The sequence below is a fragment of the Cannabis sativa genome, chromosome 1, assembly GCF_029168945.1.
Source record: "Cannabis sativa cultivar Pink pepper isolate KNU-18-1 chromosome 1, ASM2916894v1, whole genome shotgun sequence".
Taxonomy (NCBI): domain Eukaryota; kingdom Viridiplantae; phylum Streptophyta; class Magnoliopsida; order Rosales; family Cannabaceae; genus Cannabis; species Cannabis sativa.
The window spans coordinates 72066089-72083733 of NC_083601.1; the positions used below are offsets into that span (position 1 = coordinate 72066089).

Here is a 17645-nt window from a genome sequence, read left to right on the forward strand (position 1 = left end):
ATACTAAAAGTATTTTTTTTTTTATTGTGACTAATCTACCCAAAAAAGATTAATTTTGTATTTAAAAGTTATATCGTTAAAAAGTAAAGTACTATGATACTAATTGATTTCTTTTTAATAAGTTTTACTTTGAGATAATATTATCTCATTTACATTTTTGTTACCTACCAATTAATTACTTTTAAAATCATATTGCTGTTTACCTACTAATTAGTTACTTTTACAACTATAATTTTATTTTTAAGTTATATTATATTATTAAATGAATTTATATTATTTATACATATATATATTATATAGCTACTTTATGTTACCTCCAAATATATTTGAAACTAATAAATTACATTAAAAATATAATAAATTATTATATAACTTATTAGCAAAATTAATATAACTTTTTTTTTATTTTATATTTTTTATAAATTTAAGATACTATGTAGTTTCATTATAATAAGTAGTTTTAAAATACATCAAATGTGTTCTATAAAATAATAAAATAAGTATATAAAAACTACAATTTAGTTACATTTAATTATTATATAAAAAAATAATTTTTTAGTAATTGATGGAATTGGCTAGTATATTTAATTTTGTCTAAATTTAATGTGTGATTTTTTTGTTTTTTCTTTTAATATAACTTGTATGATGTTTAAGATACTATTTGTTGTATTTACAAGTTATTTTATAACTCTATCAAAATAATTTTATAACAATAAGTTTATTTATAATTTAATCTTGTAATATCTAAAGATAAAAAAAGAAAAATACTTTTTAGTAACCTATCAAGTTGATGATACATTAAATTTTGTTTTGTTTAAGTTTAAAGTTTAATTACTTATTTGTTAAGAAAATATAAAAGAAACTAAAATGTTACATTTGACCCTGATTAATCTTCTTTAGTGATGATGAAAAAATATATACTTATCACATAATAGTCATCTTAAAAAAAATACAATGATGTAATTTTTAAACCCAAACAATTATTTATGTAGTAAAAATTAATCTTTTTAAACTTGGAAAAAGAAAAAAAAAAAGGAGAAAGAAGTAAATGAAGTTGAAAATTATTATAAAGTTTTTCAAAAATAAATAAAATAAAATGAAAGAGATATGTTGATGTCATGTCATTAACAAAAAAAAGTAACAAAATAAATGAATAAATAGAAAGAAAAACAATATAAAGGAGGTAGATGGATGCTTAGGTAAAAATATAAAAATAAATAAGCTAGCATGTACATACAAAATGAAAAAAAGAAACACTGTACCACGTATATACCTGCCAAAATTTCACACATAAAAACATCAGCGTTAGTTATGATATTTTTTAAAAAATTTCGTCGGTAGGTGTAAATTTCTCATTATACTAAGTACACAATCATTTCATCATTTTGAAATTCTCCTATCACTGGGGTATTTCCTTAGAAGGACCTAAGCAACGATTAGTAACTAATCATAGACCTTATACTATCATCAATATGCAAATCTAATTTCTGGGGAGGTAAGTTTGGATATAATTCAAAAAATCAACTTAATGATCTTTGAATTGCATATCGAACAAATATTTCTCCACCCCTATCAGTTTGCAAGATCTTTAACCACTTACCTTAATGGTTTTCCACCATTGCTAGAAATTCATGAAATTTTTCAAACATTTCAAATTTCTTAAGTATAAGGTAAAATCTAGAGTGATAGTCTTAAGAATATAATGAAAACTCATATCCACCCTTGAATGTACCTCCATCTTCGAATGAGATGATTATACTTTCAGTGGATATAGGCATATTGACTCTTTGCAGAGAAGGATCTTGTCAAAACCACTATGAACAAGATACAAATGCCATAGATTTATAAAATATGTGGTTGTGGTCTTTCGATGACTTATGTCTAACAATAAAGAGTTCTTAGAATAGTCAAAGTGGATTTGGTCACAGAATATTAAACTCACATTCAATATTAACATACAGCTTGAATCCATTGATAGAAAATGGATATTAATTACTTAAAATTTGAACTGTATTGTATTCTGGAAAGTAAACTCACATTCCATAATATTAAACTCACATTCCATATTAACATACAGTTGGAATCTAAAATTTAAAGTAAAAGACTTAAATTAATACCAAATATACATGAGTATTCTTCTCTCTTGGACCACCACTACTAATCTAACTCTAAGTTTAATTTGCCTAAAGTAAGCATATACAAGTAGGAGATTCTAAGATTGAGGATTTATATCATTTCGGGATAGAATGTCGGGAATATAATTATATGCGCCATTCAATTTCTTAAAAGAAAAAAAAAATAGGAATGACATTATAAGCAGATGATTTATAAACCATTCATCCAATGATATACTATGTAAGCAAATTCGAAATGAATAAGCTAAGAGGAATAAGTAAAGGATAATTTCGATTTAAAATAAGAATCCAATGATGTCCCGGTAGGCGAGAGTCAAAGTTATTCTTATTTGTATAATCTTCTTGTTTCATATTGTAAATACTTGTCTAAGGTGTCATCAATTGATGAACAACTAGATGTTGCATTTACAAATATTTATCTATCGAGATCTAACACTGTTATGTTTGTCTAATGGATGACAATTCATTAGAATCTTCCCCATTAAAAACAACAAGCTAAGTTAGACCAACAATGAAGATTCGAAATTAAACTAGAATTAATATTAGAAAAAAAACATGGTTCAATATAAATTCACACACAATTCAGAAATTATCAAGCATTTAGCAAATAACAAAGACATGTGAAAATACAAAACAAGCACATCTTAAATAATTTCCAAGGTTTCCAACAAACTGATACAGTGTCCTGGTAGGCGAGAGTCAAAGTATCATTCATTGAATAGAGTTGTCAGCTCATCTAAAATAGAAACCATTCTAGCAACCTTTTATTCGATCAAAATAAGAATCCAACGTTGTCCCGGTAGGCGAGAGTCAAGGTTATCTTATTTTATGAGCTTCCACCATTGTTTCATACTTCAGAAATTTATCTGTAAGTAGTCACCGCAGGGGAGAGTCTAATAGAGACGAAAACTTACAAAATACTTATCATATGAGATCTTACGGTGTTAAATGCTTTCAACGAATAACCATCCATAAGGGGGACGAAGTCTAGCGTCTCGAGGTTATATTGAAAACATTTAACTATTGTAAGACCAACAATGGAGATCGAATATCCTTATAACTAAAATCTCATTATTTCAAAGAGTTGTATTGTAAAGACCGCTTAGTTTAATTTAGAAATTAGCAGTTAATCACGTTTAATTATGAAATTATTTATAGCTATTTCAATAATTTATTATACTGTTATTATTGAATTCAGAGATGCATTTTTATGTCATGTAGTAGTTTGCATAATTTTGCATTCCGGTGCCCGATATTTTAGAACTCGGTGTTTGGCTCAGTAGAAATCACAACTTAGTATGCTAGTAGTTTGGGACGGTTTAGTAGACATTGGGAATGTCGGGAATGGCCGGGAATTTAGAATTTCCCAAAAATACTCCTTTAGTGTTATTTATGTGGTTTTAGTGTGGAGGGGCAAAATAGTCTTTTTGCCCCAATGATATTTTGTCTTTTAGTGATTTTATTAATTGAAAAATAAATGTTTATTTTAATTGTTTGTTGGCTGAAAAGAATTCTTTTTATTTCATTTCCTCTTCAAAGCCTCATATTTTCAACACTTAGAAAAATTAGAGAAAAAATTCAAAAAAACTCTCTTTCTTTCCTCTCACTTTCGATCATCTTGGAGCAGCAAGGAGCTGGCCTTTTTCCTTGAAGTTTTGCTTGTGAATTCATCTCTCTTTAAGGTTCATTTCAAGCTATGTTAGCTCCTCTTATTTTCTTCTTTAAATTGTTGAATTTTGATGAAAAGATGATGCATGCATGCATGAATTTTTAGTTGTTGTTACTGCTGTGTTTTGTTGATAATTTTCTGAGATGTAAGCATGTTAATTTGAAGTTAATTAAGCTGTTAGAAATGCATGTTAATTGCTTTGTTTCAAGTTTGGAATTTTTAGCTCAAAAATATGATTTTTGAAAGAAATGTCTTGAATCTGTTGCTGTGGTGTTGTTGATGTTTTAAGTTGTTTTCAGAGGCTTAGTTATGCATGTTTAAGTAGATTCAAGCTGGTTTGATTGCATGTTAGCTAGGTTTGCTCAAGTTTGAGTTTAGAACTCAAAGCTTGAGCTTTAATGGTGATTTTTTATTATGTGCAATTTGGGTGGTTTTGATGCCTTAGAAATGTTATTTGGGTTATATGGAGTAGGTCTGGAAGGTTTGAATTGATTTGGAGTTGATTTGAGCAAGATATGAATTTTTGATTGTTGCTGCCTGCGAGGAACCGGAATTCCGGTTGTGCATCCGGAATTCCGGATGGGGCTCTGAATTTTTCCAGAACCGGAATTCTGGTTGGGCAACCGGTCTACCGGTTGGGAAAAAATTCAGGAACCCTAGATTTCCTCGATTTTATGTTTTTGGGGGTATTGCCATGCTTTTTATCGATAGGGAAACTCTTAGTTCCTAGTTTAAGTCCCCGGGAAGTGATTTAGCGTGTCACTTATAGTGTTGTGATTTTTATAGTTTAGGAGCATGTAATCCGCCGCGCAATTAAGTTCCAGTCAGGTTGACCGCCACACCTGAATTCAAAATCCAGGTCAGATTAGTATAACAGTATGCATATGTAGATTACATGTTTAGCGTGCCTGTTAGATTACATTAGTTATGTATGTTGGCTTCGAACCATCCAACCCTGTCACGTCGGTACAGGCTGGAGTATGACCAGCAGCCGGAGTATGACCGGTTCGACCGATCAGGCTGACACTTAGGTTGGTGGTTCCGTACTATTGACGTATCCCGTCGGTACAGGCTGGAGTACGACCAGCAGCCGGAGTATGACCGGTTCGACCGATCAGGTGGATACTGTAACACGTCGGTACAGGCTGGAGTATGACCAGCAGCAGGAGTCTGACCGGTTCGACCGATCAGGCTGTTACTTGTCAATAGTACCGTCCCTATGAACGTTCAGAACTCAGTACCATATTGGACACGGCAGTTAGGGGGACTCAGTATCGTGTTGGACACGACAGTTAGGGTTATGATGAGGGGTTTGGGCGTCTGATCAGGACCGGGATTATGTATGAATATTATTATGCTTTTCTTACTGAGTCTGTCGACTCACAGTTCTACGTTTATGTGTAGGTAAAGGCAAGGCTAAAGCTGAGGGACCGTGAACGAGCTTATGAAGATTGTACATGTCGGGGCGGTTAGGCCTGGAGCGTACAATCCTCGGGACAGCAAGGCAAAATATTTTAACTAGTCGCTAGGCGACAAGTATTTTGTATGAACAGTAAATTTTTGTAAATGATTTTGTAATCGGGATCCCGAGTCTTTTGTAATATTATTTTATAAGTTTAATTAAAAAGCCAAAATTTTAATTAATCACGTTTTTCATAAACTTCGTTGATTAGCAACGAGCTGCACAGTATGTTTAAAAATCACGTAATACGCCTATTTTAGTTAGGGTGTTACAATTTGGTATCAGAGCCGCCAGGTTGTCTTCCGAAGATCGTCACGACATGTACAATCATCATCAGCAGTTAGCTCGTTTCACGGTTCAGTAAGCCTTTATTGCTTTAGTAGTTTATTTATTCAGTTATGAAAAAGAAAAGCCTGTTAGGAAGCATGTTAGTAGCCTGATAGTAGAATAGGCGCATGTTTCGTTTTTAATTTCCAAATTAAGCGGCATTAGTAAGCTCTCCTTGAATACGACCTGATATGCCAACTCTTGGTTTCGCAGGCGGTTCTAACTAGATGGACGTTAGGCGGACTACCAGGAGTCAGGGCAACTCAGTGGGGTCGAATCAAGGTCAGGGAGCTCAGTTTCCCCCGCCAGTTAGGGGCCGAGGTAGAGGTCCCTGAGGCAGGGCTCGTGGTCGGGGTGATGAGAACCCGCCACAGGCTGCCCAGGCTCCCCAAGCCGATCAGGGAGCCCAGAATTGGGAGGTTCGGTTTGCTGAGATGCAAGCCCGGATAGAAGAGCAAGACCTCGAGATGCAGAGGTTGAGACAGCAGGGTGCTCCTGCAGTTCGGTGCGTAGTTCCAAAGGGGCACCCGCCCCCGCCGCCTGTGCCGAGATAGTGGTGGCGGCCAATAGATTGGAACCTTTGTATGAATGGTTCCGGAAGCAAGCACCTCCGGTTTTCTTGGGAGGTCCAGACGTGATGAAGGCCGAACAGTGGCTGACGGTGATCACCAAGATTCTGAACTTCATGGGTGTCACCGGTAATGATAGAGTGGTGTGTGCCACTTTCCAGTTCCAGGAGGACGCTCTGGTCTGGTGGGACATGGTGTCTCAGATTCACGATGTCACCACCATGACCTGGGAAAGGTTTCAGGAACTCTTCAACGCCAAGTACTATAATGAGGCGGTCAGAAGCGCCAAGAGGAAAGAGTTCGCTCACCTGACCCAGCGTGAGAATATGAGCGTAACCGAGTATACTACTCAGTTCGACCGGTTGGCGAGGTTAGCCTCGGGAATTGTGCCAACCGACTTCAGCAAGAAAGAGAAGTATCTGGACGGGTTAAATGCGAAGATCAAACACGATTTGATGATCACCACGGACGACAACACCACCTATGCTCAGATGGTGGAGAAGGCACTGCGAGCTGAGGGCGCAGTTGGGTGTATGTCGGAGTCAGCTAGTACTCCGGCGAGTGGCGGGGCTCCTACTCCTCCCGCATCAGGCTTTAGCAGGGGGAGTAGTGGTTCGGCCATTGATCAGAGGAAGAGAGCACCCACTGCATCCAGTAGCTCGAGTCAGAACAAGAGGTTCCGGGGGAACCAGAATAGAGGGAGTCGTCCTGGTGGTACCGAGACCCGATTCTCCTATCCCGACTGCCCTAGCTGCAAAAGGCACCATCGAGGTGAGTGCAAAGGTCAGGGATGCTTTCACTGTGGCATGCCCGGACATTTCAAGAGGGACTGTCCCCAGCTCCGATCAGAGGCACCGAGAGCTCCAGCGATACCCACTCCAGCCAGGGTGTTCGCCATCACTCAGGCTGATGCAGATGCCAGCCCATCAGTTGTCACAGGTCAGCTTTCTGTTAATAACTCGCTTTACTCAGTCTTGTTTGATTCTGGGGCTACACATTCTTATGTGGCCGCCAGAGTCTTTAGTAAACTGGATAGACCATACGATAGATATGAATCAGGGTTTGGAACCCTATTACCTGGCGGAGAATTGGTTATCTCCAACAGGTGGATTAGGTATATGTCGATCAGGATAGATGGTAGAGAGTTAAGTGCTGATTTGATAGTAATTAATTAATTTATTTTCTAATTATAATATATTTTAGTTCATTTAAATGAAAAATATAATTATTTAAGTTGGTCTAAAATTAAGATAAATAATTTTTAACTTTAATCTATTTTTCAAGAAAAATTCAAAATTTTCTGCATTTAAATAAAAAAATGCAATTTCGAATTCTCTATAAAAAAATGATTAATAAAATAAAATATGTTATGAAAATTATTCAAATTTAAGTTGTTCTGAAATTTAAATTTCCAACTTAAAATAATTTTCTATTTAATTAAATATTCTGAAAAAAAGAATATTTAAGTATCAAGAATGAAATAAACTTAAAAATTTAATTTTCAATTTAATTAAATGTATTAAATACAAGAATTAAATAATCATGTATAAAACAAACTTAATTATTAATTCTAATTTAATACTAGAAAAAAATTATTAATTTAAGTTGGTCCAAAATTAATTAAAATAAATAATTAATTTTCAACTTAAAATATTTTCTAATTAAAAATTATAAAATATAACTAGTCAGTAGAAATAACTATCTAGAATATATCTCATTAACTAAGTATTTTTCTAAAATTAACTTAAAAATATTAAATAAAAAAATAAATTTCATATATTTTAAAAGTTAATAAGGTTGCTAATTCAATTTTAATTAGGTTAGACTAATATAATTAACCTAATACAATTATTTAAGTAAGGCAAATGGGTCTTCACAATTGGGGTGATTCATGTGAGGGAGGGCTGGGTTCAGTATGTCGTACCCACTGCTATTGGCCCCCTAACTCTCACACAAGGCCCAAAAGAGAGAAATTTAACCATTAAATAAATAATTATTATTCATTGAATAATCCCAATTCTAATTGGGCCTAAATAAAATTACTTATGTGAAATTTTATTTTAGCAACCTATAATTACTTAAAACTTAAATGGGCTTCCTATATGCATCTAAGCTCAAAAGTAAACATATAGGCTCACACAGCTCAAATGATTTGGATGGGCCCTATCATGTTACTAGGTTTACACAGATGAAAGAAATTGCAAAATTTGCCTGTTACAAATTATTTATAAGATCTATTGACAATTGAACTATGTTTAAAATCAGATTATTGGATCTGTCAACAAGTTAATCATAGCAATTTAGATCAAATAAATAATAGATTTGTAAATTTTTTTTTTGAATAATTAATTATATAATCAAACAATACAAACCAAGTAACAAATAATTTAGAATTCTGGAAAGTAGGCTAAGGTATCTCAATTTTAAAATTTTCCAAAAATAAAAAATATCTTAACTAGAATTTAAATTTAGGTTGTTAGAGAATATTTGAAAAAATTCAAAAACCTAACAATCTCCTAAATTCCCTAAATTCTAACCTAAATTCAAAAATATCTAACCAATTTTTTCAAATTTCAAGATTATTCAAAATTTAAATTATTTAAATTTTTAATAAGATAATATAATATAATATCTTGAATTTTAAATTTAGATATTCCTAATATTATATTCTTAGTCTTATAATTTAATAAATTTAAATATTACAAAATAAACTATTTGAAAAATAAGATATTTTTATGGTTAGAATATTTTAATTTTATTAAAAATAATAAAATAAAATAAGTTTGAAAAATTTATGGTTTGAAACCCTAAAATTTCTATTCAAACCTAAACTAACCAATTTTTCAAAATTTCATGTTATTTTTTCCAAAATATAATTTTAATAAAAAAAATGTCTAATAAGATAAAATGTTAAAACTAACATATTCCTAATCTTATAATTTTAATTAATAAAAAGTTTTTTTATTAAAAAATGAACTTTTTACGGGGTAATTATTATACCCAAAATTCTACTGGAGGACACGTATCAAAATAAAGGGAATGTGAATCGGTGCAATATATTTTTATGGAATAACTCATTAATTGCGTAAGTATTAGAGTATATTTGTAACTCACTAATTGTAAGGTCTTAGGCGAGGAATCAATGTACAAACTTGTACTTAGTTTATTAACGAGAAACCATATGTCGCTGAAGGTGAATAGCGAGGCATCGGAGAAAAGTAACACATACCTTAGCTTTCAATAAGCAAACTAAATGTCAAAGTCGGATTGACTCGAAGAACAAGAATGCGAGATGACCGTCTCGCTATGAGGAGACTTCCTATAGCTTCATCCAACTAACAGGAGCGAGGCTCATAACCCTGGCAAGTCAGAAGATTTCTGTATACCCGCGATCGACGTAAGACATATCTTGTCGACCTTAGAAAGAAGAATGGCTCCAGCTCGCCATTGGGATCACTACAATCAAGTTTCTGTCGAGACATCTCCGGATTCAACAAATAAAGACGTGTTTAATACACGATATTTTTGACCCAGTAAAAGCGGGAGAATCACAGCTATATAATTTTCAAAATCATACACCACATTTACATTTTGTGAAATGTAATCAAATCCCACGATTTTAATAGCTATAAACATATTTTTGTCAACTTTGTAATTAACTGCCACTATGCAATTATACATAGTGGCAACACAATCTCAAAAAAGGGACGAAAAAACTCTTATGAAAGAGGCCCTAAAAAAATACTCAGAAATTTGAATAAGATTGACTCGTGGACTATGCAGAATTTTAACTGCAAAACCATGTAAAAAACACTGTGTTCATATATTTTTTTTCTATAGCTTTTATTTTTTCTGTGTTGAATTATCATCGTGAGGCTCAAATTTGGTTAACGAAAATCTGTGTTAACACCATTTTTTCCGTACAAGTGTTGGTAGTGTACTAACCATATAAGCATGCATATACATTAACACATACATACACTCGCATATTCATATCACATATTATACGTTGTTCTTACCTCTTTTTCGAATTCAAGTGAGTTGACTGAACTGAACGAAAAGTCTCGTGCTAGATGGATCCCTAATCACATATTAAAACCAGGTAAATAACATGCCAAAATCCTAATCTGGGAAACCCAAACCTCCAACCTAAGATTCTGTAAATACTAAATGGAACCACAATACCCTAGGAAATAAGAAATCACCCAACCAAGGCACTGTAGTGGACATGAATTGAGAAAACAAATTGTTCGGGGAATTCGCCAAAACTGGTGAACCGGTTTTACAAGTCCTGGCAAACCGGTTAACCGGTTTCCACCAGGTCTCCCCGAACAATTCTAAACTTGCTCAAAACTTGTCCAAATGCCATCAAAATTTTCAGAACACCTATAATAACCTTTCACAATATATTCCAAGCAATAGAAACCAGAAAAACACTCTGAATCAAAATATGCCATTGATGATTGAAACTCAAACTTGGTCATCCACCACAACAATCATCTAATACAGCATCAAGAATTTAAAATCAACTCAATTTAAGCTTAGAATTTGAATTAAAACACAACCTAACCCTAACAACCCTTATATCTCAAAATCACATAATCAAACCAAACTCAAAACTTCAAAAAAAAACACAAGATTATAGGTTCTAGGGTTACCTTAGCTTGAATCCTACTTGACTCCCTTGCTAAAATGACAATAATAAGCAGCTGGACCGAAAAAGCCTCTAACCTCTGTAGCTAATTTTGGTGTTGGCCAATCCTAAACAACTTCTATTTTGGCCGGATCAACCATGATCCCATCCTTGTTCACTATGTGCCCTAAGAAAGAGACACGTGACAACCAGAACTCACACTTCTTGAACTTAGCATAGAGTTTATGATCCCATAGTCATTGAAGTACTAATTTTAGATGTAACTCATGTTACTCTTTTGATTCTGAATATACTAGAATATCATCTATAAAAACTATTACATGCTTATCCAAAATATCCTTGAATACTCGGTTCATTAGATCCGTGAATGTAGCTGGGGCATTGGTGAGTCCAAAAGACATCACTAGAAACTCGTAATGTCCATACCTAGTACAGAATGTATTCTTCAAGATATCGTCTTCTCCAATTCTCAATTGAAATGAGAAATTCAACAGAAATTCATCTTGGTTCTTGCTGGGTTCGAAGAGAGAGAGAAGGGAAAGACAGAATGTTCTTTGATTTTGTTGGCTTTTCTTTATTTTTCTTTATTTTCCAAATGAGTAAATAAATCAATTAACATTATTAGGCTGAGAATTAAACTAAATGGCCAGCTGCCATTTCCTTAAGCAGCCACCTAATCACCTAGACAAAATGACTAAAATGCCCTTGGTGCTTTAAATAAAGCCAATTCAAGCCTAGGGGTAAAATAGTCAAAAACCCTAACCTCGCTCAAACTCGGTATTCTATTTTTCTCCAACATATATCCCACTAAGAAAAAGGTTCTAGACTTACCCATGTGATTAAAATAGACATCCATCACATTTTCCGTTGTCGCCAAACAAAAATTATAAAAAATAACATAATTCAAATATAATACAAATAATACATGTAGATCTTAATAAAATCTCCAAAATTGAGAGATTATAACTGTAGTGCCCACTTTTAATAATGGGACCCACAATTAAATAAATTCACAAATAACTATAAAAATATCAATAATTAGTGCTAATTGTCTTTACTAATCCATATTACAAATGCGGTCATTACATTTACTAACATGTATGTTTCATTACACCTTAAATATGAATTCTATAAGACGATGAAATTAATCACATAAGAGTTTAAAAAACTTTATATTGATGGCAGCGAAATAATATGACTCCTTCCGCTCAAATCTCTAACCCTTGTTTCCTTCTGTCGCAGAATAATAACAAGATCTGAGCCTGAATCTCTTTCTCTCCTTCGGGTTTAGTTACCACCGTCTTCCGCACTATGATTGAGTACTTGACTTGCTATCTGTGGGCATGATACTCTATCACTATGGCTCGAATCGGTGAAGAACAATGAATAAGGTGCAAAATCACTATAGAAAGAGTCTCTCATCTACAAGTTGTTTGACAAAGTTAGAAACTAGATTTAGGTAGGTTGAAAGGTTGAATGACAATGAGAGCATCATGTTCTTTTATAGTATTTCAACTAGGGTTTAGGATTTAATTATATGGATTAGAAAAATAAAATAATGGGAAAAAATTACACTAAGTGGCCGGCCATTATGTGGGTCTCACTACAATTTTGCCACTTTATTTCAACTATTTATTCTTCTTTCAATAGTACCATATTTTCCAATTTCAATCCTATAAATGTCAAAACTATTTATTTAATAATTATAATTAACTATCAAATAAAATTGTCATTTATCTTATTTATTAATTAGACTTAACAAATTCTCTTTATTAATAAATAAACTCCAAAATCTCTTTTCTTCACAACTAAGCTCTTGGTTAGTAAAAATTCACAAATAAGACATAGCCTAATTTTAGAATTATAATTTATTAATTAAAACTAATTAACTAAGTCTGCAAGTAGTATTATCTCAACTAGTGTGAGGACCATGGGCTTATATAATCAAGCTTCCAATAAGTAGATCTAGATTTTACCAAGTAAATTCTCTAACTTATTAATTTCTCCTTGCGCCACTATAGATTCGAAATTGCACTCTTAACTATATAGAACGCTCTATATGTATCAAGATATAGATACGCTATGAATTATCCATTGTTACAATCCAAATAGTCAAAGATCATCTAAAGATGATCTACATCGAATCGGGACAAATTTACCACTCTACCCTTCAGTATATTTTATCCTTAAAACACTTATCTACCTATAAATGATATTTCAGTAAACTAATATAGTTATTGAAATGCGACCTCAATCATTTATCTCTATTAAGCCAAGCTCGAACGAAATTATCGTTTCACTTCTAAACACTTATAGAAGCTATAAATTTCATATCTATGATTAGCGCTCTCACTTAATTGAACTATCATGTTCTCAAGATGTATATGTTCAATCGTACGAGCTTCAACGAACAAATCTAAGAGCATAAATAATACAATTGAGATCGAACCTAACCATCTCAGTATTAAGATCTATAGACCTAAGATCAACTAGTGATATTGACTTAGAAAAATATAACGTTAACTTTATGATATCTTATCCAAGTTCAATATCGGTCCAATCTAATGTATACTCCATACATCTGATACTGGCATACTTTGTCAATACCATGGAAAGGACATAACACTTATCCAAGGTGTAAGTATACCTTATCTCTGATTATCATGTCAGTCTAAATCCAGTGTACTGATAAATCATGGGACTTGAACTTTTGAACATATAATCATGATTACATTCCATTGTGTCGACTACACTATAATCATGAATAAATATATGTTCTGGACTTAATAGAATTTATACATTAAACATATACAATCATGAAATAAATCATGTGAACCATGCAATATAAAATGATTTCTGATCTTTTATCAATTAGTAAATTTAATTATATTGAAATGGGTTTTATTTAGGGCATAAAACCCAATATCGGAATGATAATACAAGCTACTTCCATACCAGTATGAAAAAGAGGAAAACTAAGAATAGGATTCTTTCCTAAAGTGTTGGTGATTCTATTATTGAAGATTTTACCAAAGTGGTTGATCATTTTCTTCTTCATTTTAGAAACTTCATGGGAAGGAAGAGTTCAACTACTAGGAGGATTGATTTTGACTGTTTGGAGGAAGGAAATAAATTAAGCCTGGTTCAGTAGGTTCAATTAACTTGGCCTTTCAATAAAACAAATGTCAAGAAAGCCTTGGATTCTTTAAAGGTTTTTGGGATGGTATTGGAGAGGACTTATCTAAAGCATTTTGTTGATTCTTTCAAGATAGTTTTCTTCCAAAAGAGCTTAACGAGACTAATATTTCTCTTGTCCCCAAAATAGATAACCCTCATAATGCTAGCGACTATAGACCGATACCTTCATGCAACACAATTTACAAATGCATTTCCAAGATGATTTGTGCTCTTTTATTAGAAGTGCTCCCTAGCTTGATTTATGACAATCAAGGTGCTTTATCAAGAATAGACAATTGGCCCATAACATCTTGATTTTTCAAGACATACTTAAAGGGTACACTAGGAAGAACATCTCTGTTAGAGGTATTTTAAAGATTGATCTTAGCAAGGCATATGACATTGTTGATTAGAATTTTATCTCTGATCTGTTAAAGGGCCTTTGTTTTCCCTCAAAATTCATCACTTGGATTGTAAGTTGCCTCCATGGTGCCTCTTATATCTTAATGATGAATGGTCATTTTTAAGGCACCTTTGAAGGTGAGAAAGGCCTTCGCCAAGGGGATTGGATGTCACCCCTCCTTTTTGTGTTAATCATGGAGTACTTGACTAGACTGATGATCCAAAGATCTAAGTTGAAAGGCTTCGGGTTTTATCCGATTTGTAAGTCTCTCAAACATGTGAATCTCTACTTTGCAGATGATTTGATAATTTACTACAAAGGAAATGAAAACTCGATTAGGCTTATTACAAATGGAAAAGGGTAGCTTTCCTCTTAAGTACCTGGGAGCCCACCTTAGACCAACGAAATGGCAATCTGCTGATTGTGGTACTATCATAGACAAGGTTCACAAGAAACTTCATAACTGGGCTAGCAGAAATTTGTCTTTTGTAGGAAGGGCGCAATTAATTCACTCAGTGCTCTTGGGTATAAGAAACTTTTGGATGAGCCTATCTATTCTTCCCCAAAAAGTTACTGGAACCATTGATAAATATTGTAGAGATTTTCTTTGGGGAACCATTGGCAATCGAAGAAAATTTTATCTCCCGTCTTATTAAAAAGGTTGCTTTGATGGAGAAATACATTTGGGCTATTTCGAGCAAGAAGGACAACCTTTGGGTGCGTTGGATCAATGTCATTTACTTAAAGGGTCAAAGCTTCTAGTCGGTAGCTTTTATGCAAGATGCGAGTTGGTACTTGAAGAAGCTTTTGAGGCTTCAGGGGTTGGTGGAAAAACATGATATTGTTGAAGCTAGTAAAAAAGGTAAGTTCAAAGCAAAAAAATTCTACTTATCTTTTGTTCAAGGCTAAAGAGTGGATTATGCTACTAATATTTGGCATAAGATGATTGTTCTGAAGCATAGATTTATTGGTTGGTATGCTATCAACAGCCAACTTCTAACTAGAGATCATATCAGTAAAATTCTGACTATACCTATTGATTTTTTCCCAGTTTGTGATGGTGCTAGAGAGACTCATAGCCATCTTTTTGTGGAGTGTTCCTTTACGAACGGGGTGGTTAACGAGATTAGCAAATGGTTGGGTGTCTTTGATTGGCCTATTAATATCAGTGTTTGGTACTCAAAGCTTCTTCAAAGTTTGCAAGAGAAAGTCATAAACTCGTTTATTGCAACAACCTTGTATTATGTTTGGTTGATTAGAAATAGTTGTCTTTTTAATTCTATGACAATTGTAGTTGTTAGTAATGAAATTAGGAGGGTTGTTAAAATTAGATTTATGGGCTTCTGTTCTAGTAGTACGAATAGGTTCGAGGAATACATTTTTAATGTAGTTAATGAGTGGTAATTGTTGTTTGGGTGGCTTGCTAGCGTGTTGCAGATGTTGTTTGCTTGTAGTTTGTGGTTGTTTTGAATAAAAAGTTTTCTTCTTGTTCAAAAAAAATAACAAATGAACAAGAGTACAACATAAAAATATATCAAAAGACCATATTTTCTATAAATAAAATTATAAAAATTGTAAAAAGAAATATATTTAAAATTCCGCATAATTGTATTTTTGTAATTTTTTATTATTTTTGTGTATTTGTAAAATAATCCCAAAATAATATAAGTGTGACATTATTACTTCCTAAATAAACTACATTTACATTTTTTTAAAAGAAAAAAACTATATTTATGTGCGTTCAATATTTTAGCTCCTTATCCCAATTGGAATAAGATAATGAGCAATTTAGCTTAAAAATGTAACCAATTGAATTGTACGTTGGGTTTTATGCCCTAAATAAAACTCATTTCAATATAATCAGATTTACTTACTAATATAGATCAGAAATAACATTTAATGTTGCATGGTTCACATGATTTGTTACATGATTATATGTACATAATGTATGAATTCATCTGAAACCCTTTTAACATACTTGATCCTGTTTATTGTGCTGTCAACACATTGGAAAGTAAACATGACTATGTGAATAAAGTTTCCTAGATTTATCAGACACAGGGTTTTACTGATATGATAATCTACAACAGAGTTTACTTGCATTTGGAGAACTGCTATGTTCTTTCCAGAGCATTGGTTAAAGTAAAGCTCAGGTTGGATGCATGGAGTATGCATCGGAAGGGACCGATATTGAACTTTGACTTAGATTTATTAAACTTACCGTAATATCTATTCAAGTCAATATCGCCTAGTTGATCTTAGATCAAATGATCTTAATCCTGTTATGACTCGTGTTCTTTGATTTGTTAGTTAAGCCTACTTTTAGGTCAGGGTGATACGTACATTTTGGGAACACGGTAGTGCAATTGAGTGAGAGCGCTAACATAAACATGGAATCTATAGTTTCTATCTAGCGAATAGTAAGTAAAGGATGATCTCCTTCGAGCTTGACCGAACGAAAATAAATGGTGGAGATCTCATTTCACATAAGCTGAAATATCATTTATACGGGGTTAAGTGTTTTAAGGATTAAATACATTGTAGGGTGTAACGGTAATCTAATCCCTTTACACTGTAGATCATTCATATAGAGGATCATTGATCAAATTAGGATTATAACAATGGATAACTAATGATGTGTCTATATGGTGGAACATATAGAGCATTCTATATACTGAAAGTGCAATTCTAAGTTCTTATGCGTGGATTCAACGAAAAATTAATAAGTTAGTGAATTTTAGTAATAAATTATTGATCTACTTATTGGAAGCTCGGTTATATAGACCCATGGTCCCCGCACTAGTTGAGATAATATTGCTTGCAAGACTCATATAATGGGTTTTGATTAATCAATTATAATTCTCAATTTAGACTATGTCTATTTGTGAATTTTTCACTAAGTAAGGGCGAAATTGTAAAGAAAGAGTTTATAGGGGCATAGTTGTTAATTATGATACTTTGTATGGTTCAATTAATAAATATGATAAATGACAATATTATTTAATAATTATTTATAGTTATTAAATAGTTAGAATTTGTATTTAAATGGTTGAATTAGAAAATTGGCGTTTTTGAGAAAATCAGATGCAGAAAAGATTAAACTGCAAAATTGCAAAAAGTGAGGCCCAAATCCACTATGCATGGCCGGCCACTTTTGTAGGGAATTTAAACTGATATTTTCATTATTTTAATGCCAAATAATTCAAACCTAACCCTAGTGGAATGCTATAAATAGATAGTGAAGGCTTC

At 32.8% G+C, this 17645-nt stretch overlaps 1 pseudogene; it reads right to left on the reverse strand.

Annotated features, from left to right (window-relative positions):
• LOC115704003 (pentatricopeptide repeat-containing protein At3g53360, mitochondrial-like) overlaps positions 1-14832 on the reverse strand; it is a 56455-nt pseudogene extending 41623 nt beyond the window's left edge.
• Positions 14833-17645: the final 2813 nt, after the last annotated feature.